Source organism: Hemitrygon akajei, chromosome 15 (assembly GCF_048418815.1).
Source record: "Hemitrygon akajei chromosome 15, sHemAka1.3, whole genome shotgun sequence".
Lineage (NCBI taxonomy): Eukaryota > Metazoa > Chordata > Chondrichthyes > Myliobatiformes > Dasyatidae > Hemitrygon > Hemitrygon akajei.
Window position 1 is genome coordinate 79,908,146 of NC_133138.1, and position 7,950 is coordinate 79,916,095.

The 7,950-nt window shown below is 36.3% G+C and overlaps 1 long non-coding RNA gene across 1 annotated transcript; it reads right to left on the minus strand.

The window, feature by feature from the left end:
* Positions 1 to 481: 481 nt before the first annotated feature.
* LOC140739617 (uncharacterized) lies at positions 482 to 7,618 on the minus strand. The gene is made up of 3 exons (XR_012101692.1): positions 7,547 to 7,618; positions 2,117 to 2,173; positions 482 to 1,125 (listed from the first exon to the last, which is right to left on the minus strand). It is a non-coding gene; the product is annotated as an uncharacterized lncRNA (long non-coding RNA).
* Between the last annotated feature and the right edge of the window lie 332 nt (positions 7,619 to 7,950).

The following is a 7,950-nucleotide window of genomic DNA, read 5'->3' on the forward strand; positions in this document are numbered from 1 at the left end:
TGCACTCATACTTTATTCTTTTCATTTGATATGGTTAGTTTTAAAATATACTTGAAGCTCGGGATTAATTAAATATTCTTTTACTGTAATTGAACTCATGCATTGTTTTTTTTAACCAAGCAGCATTTAGAAGATTCCAGTATTATTCCAAATGTGTTGGCTAAAACGTGAGTCTTAAAAACAGGACTTTTGGAAATCCATTTCCTAGATATTTAGCAAGTTACCCAGCAGAAGCAAGTAAGCTACAAAGGTTATCAGTTGTCCAGTACTAGTGGTGTCCCATCACATTCTGCTGACCATATGCAGGAGGACATGATTTTAAAAAGGAAGAGCTCACCAATTTTGTCACAGTAACTAATTTAAAACATCCACTCCAGAATAAAACAGAACTCATCTTTTTTTTTTAATTTACATTTTATTTCAGAAAGAAAGCTTCTTAATTATCACAAATATAAAAGAATAAAAATGTATTAAAGGGCATTAAGGCAGAGTATTTTACCCCTATATGAAAATATTACAGAGATTTGTTTTTAATATATCAAAGTAACATTTGGATGATTAAGTATTCAAGATAATGTAGCTTGGAACTGGAAAGGCTCAACATCTGCTTACATTAAATATCTGACTAAAATGGAACAAGACTAAGAAGCAAAAAGCCATGTACTCTGTGCTGTCTGCAGGAATTCCATAGAAGTAAATCATCATCTAAAATCCGTTTTTAAAAAGTAGAATTCTGACAGTTGAACATAATGAACTATGTGAAATAATTTAGAAACCATTTACCAGGAATATGAACTAGTTCTCTCAACCTATGAAATTACCTTCTAAGTTGGTCATTATGTCTACAGTTCCATAAGATTAATGAATCCGTTGTGATAAAGTGAGAAAAAATATTAAGTTCAGTTACTGCTTGGACTCCTTAACTGCTCAAGCACAAATATTGTGCTGTGGCCTGCTCTGGCTACAGTGATGTCTGGCTTTGTATCTTTTGCAAAACACCAGATCTGAATGCTATTTACTTACTTTTATTGTTTGCATGATTGTTTTTCTCTCGCAGTGCACGTTGGGTGTTTGACGGTCCTTTTTTAAAACAGGTTCTTTTGGGTTTCTTTGCTTTGTAGCTGCCTGGAAGAAGACAAATCTCAAGGTTGTATAATGTATGCATACTTTGATAATAATTGTACTTTGAACTTGAATTTTGAACTTTGATATTTTATAAGAGAAGAACATGTGAAGTTGGAAAATAAAGCTTTTAATCTGTAAATAAACACTTGTATTATTTTTTTGTATATTGCAAATTAGTTGCACATTGATGTTTCTCTTAATATGTTATAATAAAATATTCTGACTACTTGCTTACCCAATTTGTACGCATAGTTTATTCTCAAAGAACGACTGTTTCATGACGTTGAGATGCTTCCAAGCTGCAGAACTGAGTACCATGGGCTGACGTACTGTACCTTAAACAACTCATGGAATTCAGTTCTCACAGCTGGGGGCTTCTTCCATCAATCTGAAGGTTGTCCATCAAGAGTAACTGCCTTATTTAATCTATTCTTTCCTTAGACTAAACAGTGCTTAGGCTTCCATTCAGTTAATTCCAGAAAAGTTAAATCCAAGTCAAAGACTAATTGCTTATACAGATCTTTTTCTTTTTACCATACCTGACCTTGCAAATCAGTTAATGACCATACTCTCTTTGAACATCAAGCATGCATAGCCTCAGGTTCAAGGAATATGCTAATGAGGTAGAGGAGTATCTACTATTGCAAACATGGTCACCGCCAGTTAAGAAAGGAGATGCACTGAATGCGATACCTGTTTAAATAAAAAAAACAGTTCCTTCTTCAAGTCAGGGGAAAAACTCAGGAGCATTTGAAGATGGTGCCCTCAAAGTGGACTAGTAAGGTTTTCCAGTGTGAGACACAGTAATACAGCTTTAATCAGAGCACAAGAACAGAAAATATTGGAAAATGTAGTAAGTCAGGCAGCATCTGGGGAATGAGACACAGTGTTAACTTGATCCTTTGTTAGAACTTGGGTCTTTGATCTAAAAATTAATTCTGTTTTGATTTTCATTTCAGCTTTCCATCAACTGCATTAAAGAAATACTTACTCAAACAATTGTTCAGAATCTCTGAACCTCTTATCCCGTGAACAGCAGCTCCCTTGTCTGAGCGTGAGAGAGAATGATAAAAAGGGTTAGAGGCATCCTGAAGATTGCACTACTGAAATGACCCAGTTTCTGCCTGCTCATCCTAAGAGCATTGATTTCCTTTGAGAGTTTACTCACAATTTGTTTCAATTGAGTCAGCATGATGACTCAAACAATATTTCTGCACTTACTAAAACATGTGCAAACTTACTAATGTCCCACTCAAACCTTGTACTTTGACTTCATTTTGCTATGACTATATTGCTGCAAATGTCATGGACAAATGTCTGGTTCTAACACAGGACAGTGTTTCTTGGCAAGGTCAAATAGGAGTCATAGAAACATAGAAAACCTACAGGCCATTCAGCCCACAAAGCTGTGCCAAACATGTTCTTACCTTAGAAATCACCAAGGGTTACCCATAGCCCTCTACTTTCCTAAGCTCCATGTACCTGCCCAGGCGTCTCTTAAAAGACCCTATCAAGTCTGCCTCCATTGCCGTCACCGGCAGCCCATTCCATGCACTCACCACTCTCTGAGTAAAAAACTTACCCCTGACATCTCCTCTGTACCTACTTCCAAGCACCTTAAAACTGTGCTCTCTCGTGCTAGCCATGCCAGTCCTGGGAAAAAGCCTGTGACTATCCACACGATCAATGCCTCTCATTATCTTGTACACCTCCATCAGGTCACCTCTCATCCTCTGTTGCTCCAAGGAGAAAAGGCCAAGTTAACTCCACCTGTTCTCATAAGGCATGCTCCCCAATCCAGGCAACATCCTTGTAAATCTCCTCTGCATCCTTTCTATGTTTTCCACATCCTTCCTGTAGTGAGACGACCAGAAGTGAGCACAGTACTCTAAGTGGGGTCTGACCAGGGTCCTATATAGCTGCAACATTACCTCTCGGCTCTTAAACTCAATCCCATGATTGATGAAGGCTAATGCACCGTATGCCTTCTTAACCACAGAGTCAACCTGCGCAGCAGCTTTGAGTGCCCTATGGACTCAGATCCCAAGATCCCTCTGATCCTTCACACTGCCAAGAGCCTTACCATTATATTATATTGCCATCATATTTGACCTCCTAAAATGAACCACCTCACACTTAACTGAGTTGAACTCCATCTGCCACTTCTCAGCCCAGTTTTGCATCCTATCAATGTCCCGCTGTAACCTCTGACAGCCCTCCACACTATCCACAACACCTCCAACCTTTGCATCATCAGCCAACTTACTAACCCATCCCTCCACTTCCTCATCCAGGTCATTTATAAAAATCATGAAGAGTAGAACAGATCTCTGAGGTACACTGGTGACTGACCTCCATGCAGAATATGACCCGTCTACAACCACTCTTTGCCTTCTGTGGGCAAGCCAGTTCTGGATCTACAAAGGAATGTCCCCTTGGATCCCATGCCTCCTTAATTTCTCAATAAGCCTTGCATGGGGTACCTTATCAAATGCCTTGCTGAAATCCATATACACTACATCTACGGCTCTACCTTTATCCTGTGCAAAAGTTACTTTGCCATGGATATCACAATTATTTGGAAAACTTTTAAAGTATTGGAACTGGAAGTTATAGCACAAGTTTGGATAGTGGGGTCTGTGCAACAGTCTGAGCTAGGGAAGGTAAATTGATTTTTCTGCTTATTTCTCTACCTGAGTGATAAATATGTAAGCATTATTGTAATAGTGCATTATGTTTATTTGAACGTGTTTATAAAATTATTAGCATTTTTTTTTGTAGCAAGGGATATGACAGAACAGAAGAAAAGTTGATAAACCCAATGAATCTGCAGTCTTTGAAGTTCCCTTTCGTCGTGATTTCCCTTTGTTTTGGCAATTCCTTTTCTCCTTTAAACATTTATCCAATTCCTCTTGAAAACTACCGGTAATCTATCTTCACTACCATTACAACAAATCTGACCCTCCAACTCCAATCAATAAAATCTGTGCCCTTAGGTTGGGGCAGCTCATCAATAGAACCAACTGAATTGCCTAAATCCTTCACCACTCCACTCCACCGACACCTGAGCCCTAGGCTCAGGCTAATCACCTTACCCCACTGCTTTAGAGATTCAATCTTATTAACTTTAACTTCAATGATTACTAATGATCCCACACACCTCAATTTCTCTTCTCCAGCATTTCCTTTCTTCCCCCAAATCCCTGGATGATAATGAAATCAGAGCTTCATTCTTTTCCTAGGAATCCTTGATCTATTCAATAGGAATAGAACAATCCATCCAAATTTATCTTTGTGCTGTAAGTGCTAGAAGTAATCATAGTGATGTATGAACTCTATTTCTGAAATGTGGCTCCATACAAGTCAATGTCTTTCCATATTTCAGTCCACCTCGGAACAATTAAGGATCATGTAAGTGAATAAATTGCTCAATAATAGATGTAGTGATTAGATATCAATTCAGCTACATATGGTAATTTGTACTCACAGTGTATACCTTATAAAGGAGCTTTACTAGTTAATGTTTTCACTAACTGCCATCTAGCATGTGTGATAATTTCTGAACCCCTGTTTTCTAAAAGAAAGTTGTTGAAAATTACTCATTAAATAAATATAGGGGTATACTAATGATGTACTACCTTGAGTTCGATTTATAGTAACATAATTTTATGCCTTGCTCTCATTGTGAGAATCTCAAGAAGAGGAAGAGGAAAGATGGTTATAATCATCCAGTCAGGCTGGTCGTGCTCTTGAGCTTTCATATCATATCCATATCCTCTTAGTAAAAATCAGATGGCATTCGTAATCACAGTGTTGTTAGCAGGCGGATAGGAAATGGCCTGAAATTTCAAAACTGTTGCCAGAACCTGCCTACTAGTCAAAATTTGGTCTGTATCTTATCACCTTCGAGACACTAAGAGACAGATGTATTGTGCATTTTTAACCCACTGAGTCATGCAATTATGGTTCTTCACCTTCGCTCATGTTGTCACATAAGACAACATAATTTCCATTCAAGCATCTAACATTTACAGCTACTGTACAATTAGGATAGCTATGATTGAAAAGAACATTTAAAATATCACGTTGAACATATAATATATCATAAATTGATTTAACTTGGCACAAGTATCATTTAAATCAATGGCAGGTTACCTTGACCAAGAATGCAGGGGAGAGAAGTTTGGGAAATTTAGCCCAAGAGAAAGGAAGAAAGGGACCTTTTATAGTTTTGTTTTATTTTCCTAGACCTCAAGTACTTTTATTTGAAATATATTTTAAGTCTGCTTGTTATGGTGGTAATGTTGTCCAAGTATGATCTCACACTTATTTCAAATTCTCTGCCACTTATTTTAGGAGATGTCAACTCATGCACTTCTGATTGACAGGAATTCAGTACCACCAGAGAAGAATAAGCAGCTCAGGAGCGACGTACCAGGTAAATATTCCGAATTCACAAGACAACATTAGTATCTCCAACAAATTATTTTACACAGATTTGCAATATGATGCAAGTATCTCTCAGGAATGTTTTCAGTATCATTAATATTTGAGTAATTTTACCATAATAGTGATACTTAAATTAATATATTTTCAAAATAATTAAAATTAATGTCAATTTGAAAAATGAAATCGGTATTAAAATTAAGATCAATAAAATATTATTTGGGTAATTTGGTTGCTCAGGTTTGCTATTTGCTGGTTTTAAATCGATTACACAAGAAGTTTTCTTTCGTCCATTTATTTATTTCATCAGATGTGCTTGGACTGAAATAAATTAATTCAGATTTATTCATATTAAAACAATAAAAATATTTAATTACTACTTTATTAAATGAATAATTATCACATCAAATTGTTAATTTTTGATTTCTATGTGTAAAGAGCTTCTGGCAAACAAGTGTTTTCAGGTGTAATGGCATTTAACTGTGATATGAAAGAATAATACTGCAAGAAGGGCTTTCAATTATGCAAATTCAGTTGTTTTAGTTATTAATTCAAATGGTAATCTGTACTCAATGGAAATGCTTTATTGTGCAGAGATGTACCTTGAAGAATCCAGCAAGTTGAGGTAGTAAATGTGCATAGGTGTCTGGTGCAGAATCAAATTTGAACTTGAGTATATCAGCAGTGAGGTATTAAACCTGTCTGCAAGGTCAAGTCACAATAATTGTACATTGAAAATATCTACTAAGAAAAAGAAAACCTTAGATATTTTCTGTTTCATGTTGAAATTTCTCCTCAAATCTGGAGCAGAGATTCTATTCCAAGGTTGGATGAAATTATTACTTCCACTCAGAGGACACATGTTAGCGTTGTACATCACCCATTGAAGATTTGCCAAGCCTCTGAGCCACAAAGGTAAAAGATGAAATATTTTACTGCTGCTTATCATGTCAGTATGCTCCTGAAGACTCAAGTAGTCAGTGCAGTTTATTCATGGATGCTTTGCAATCTCCAGAATTTCTAGAGAAATGTTCCAAGAACATTGCATACGTAGTTCATACATAGGCAGGACCAACCTTAATGTAGCTATAGTTAAGCTACACTGCATTGTCTTTCTATTATTTATTTATTGAGATACAGTGCAGAATAAGCTCTTTGAGCTGCACCACCCAGCAATGCCCTAGTCTAATCACAGGACAATTTACAATGACCAATTAACTTACAAACCTGTACGCCTTTGGACTGTGGGAGGAAACCGGAGCACCCAGAAAAAAAAATCAATGCATTCCAAGTGGTGGATAAACAGACTTCTTAGAGATGGTGTAGGACTAGAAATCTGAACTCTGATGCCCTGAGCTGTAATAGCGTCACACTACCTACAAAATATAAAATGAGTTCACATTTATGCAAGTCTAATAGTTTCCTACAACGTTTTACAATGCACTTTAATGGTGTTACATGTGTTGATGCTGCAAATTCAAAAGATATTGTTGGAATTTAATCATGTACTAAATTTAGTGCTGCCTCACCTTGACTTTCACTAGAAATATTGCATATTGACTCCCCTTGAACAGTAGACTTACTTCAGAAACAACTTGTGCCAAGTAGAGCTCTTTGCTGTTCTATAAAGTATCATTCACTAGGATTAAATGGTCAACATGAATTTTCACAAGGTGATACTGTAGTGTATTTAACATTGCAGTAATATTTAGGTAATATTGTAAATACATAGTTTGATTAAGCATTCTTTGATTGCTTAAATAATTCATTATGGGTTATATGTAAAAGTACATGAACAGCATATGTTATCACACCGCCATGTCATTAATTCGTGCCTTTCTAAAAGTAAAAACACAGTTTACCCGAATCTCCTGGGATTGCTTGTTTTCTCTTTTGACTAGTTTTATGTTTTTGAGTTATAAAACATAACAACAACGATGAGGAAATTTTAAACAAACCTGAGATGACTACCTACCTGTAGGAGCACACCAAGATGTTCAAAATTCGCAGCACTTCTTTTCTTCTTCGCAAAAGGAGAAGACAGTAGAGCTAAAAGTAAGGCAGAAAATGGACATGCATGGGTTCATAAACTGTGAGTACAGTGTGACAAAAATTTTAAATTTAAAAAAGCAGAAATGGTTGGCTACCTTATAAAGATAGACATGATCGATTGCACAAGAGAGCTTTGCTGATATTGTGAAACTAATGCAGGAACATTTAGAATATAAATTATTGTTAATTGCAGAATGCTTTAGGTTTCATAAGCAGAATTAAAAGGAAGGGGATCCATTTCCACTTACATAGTGAATTGAAAAGTTTGTTTGAGCATTGTCAGTTCAGTGATGGGTTTAATGTTGTAATGAGAGATTATTTAGTTTG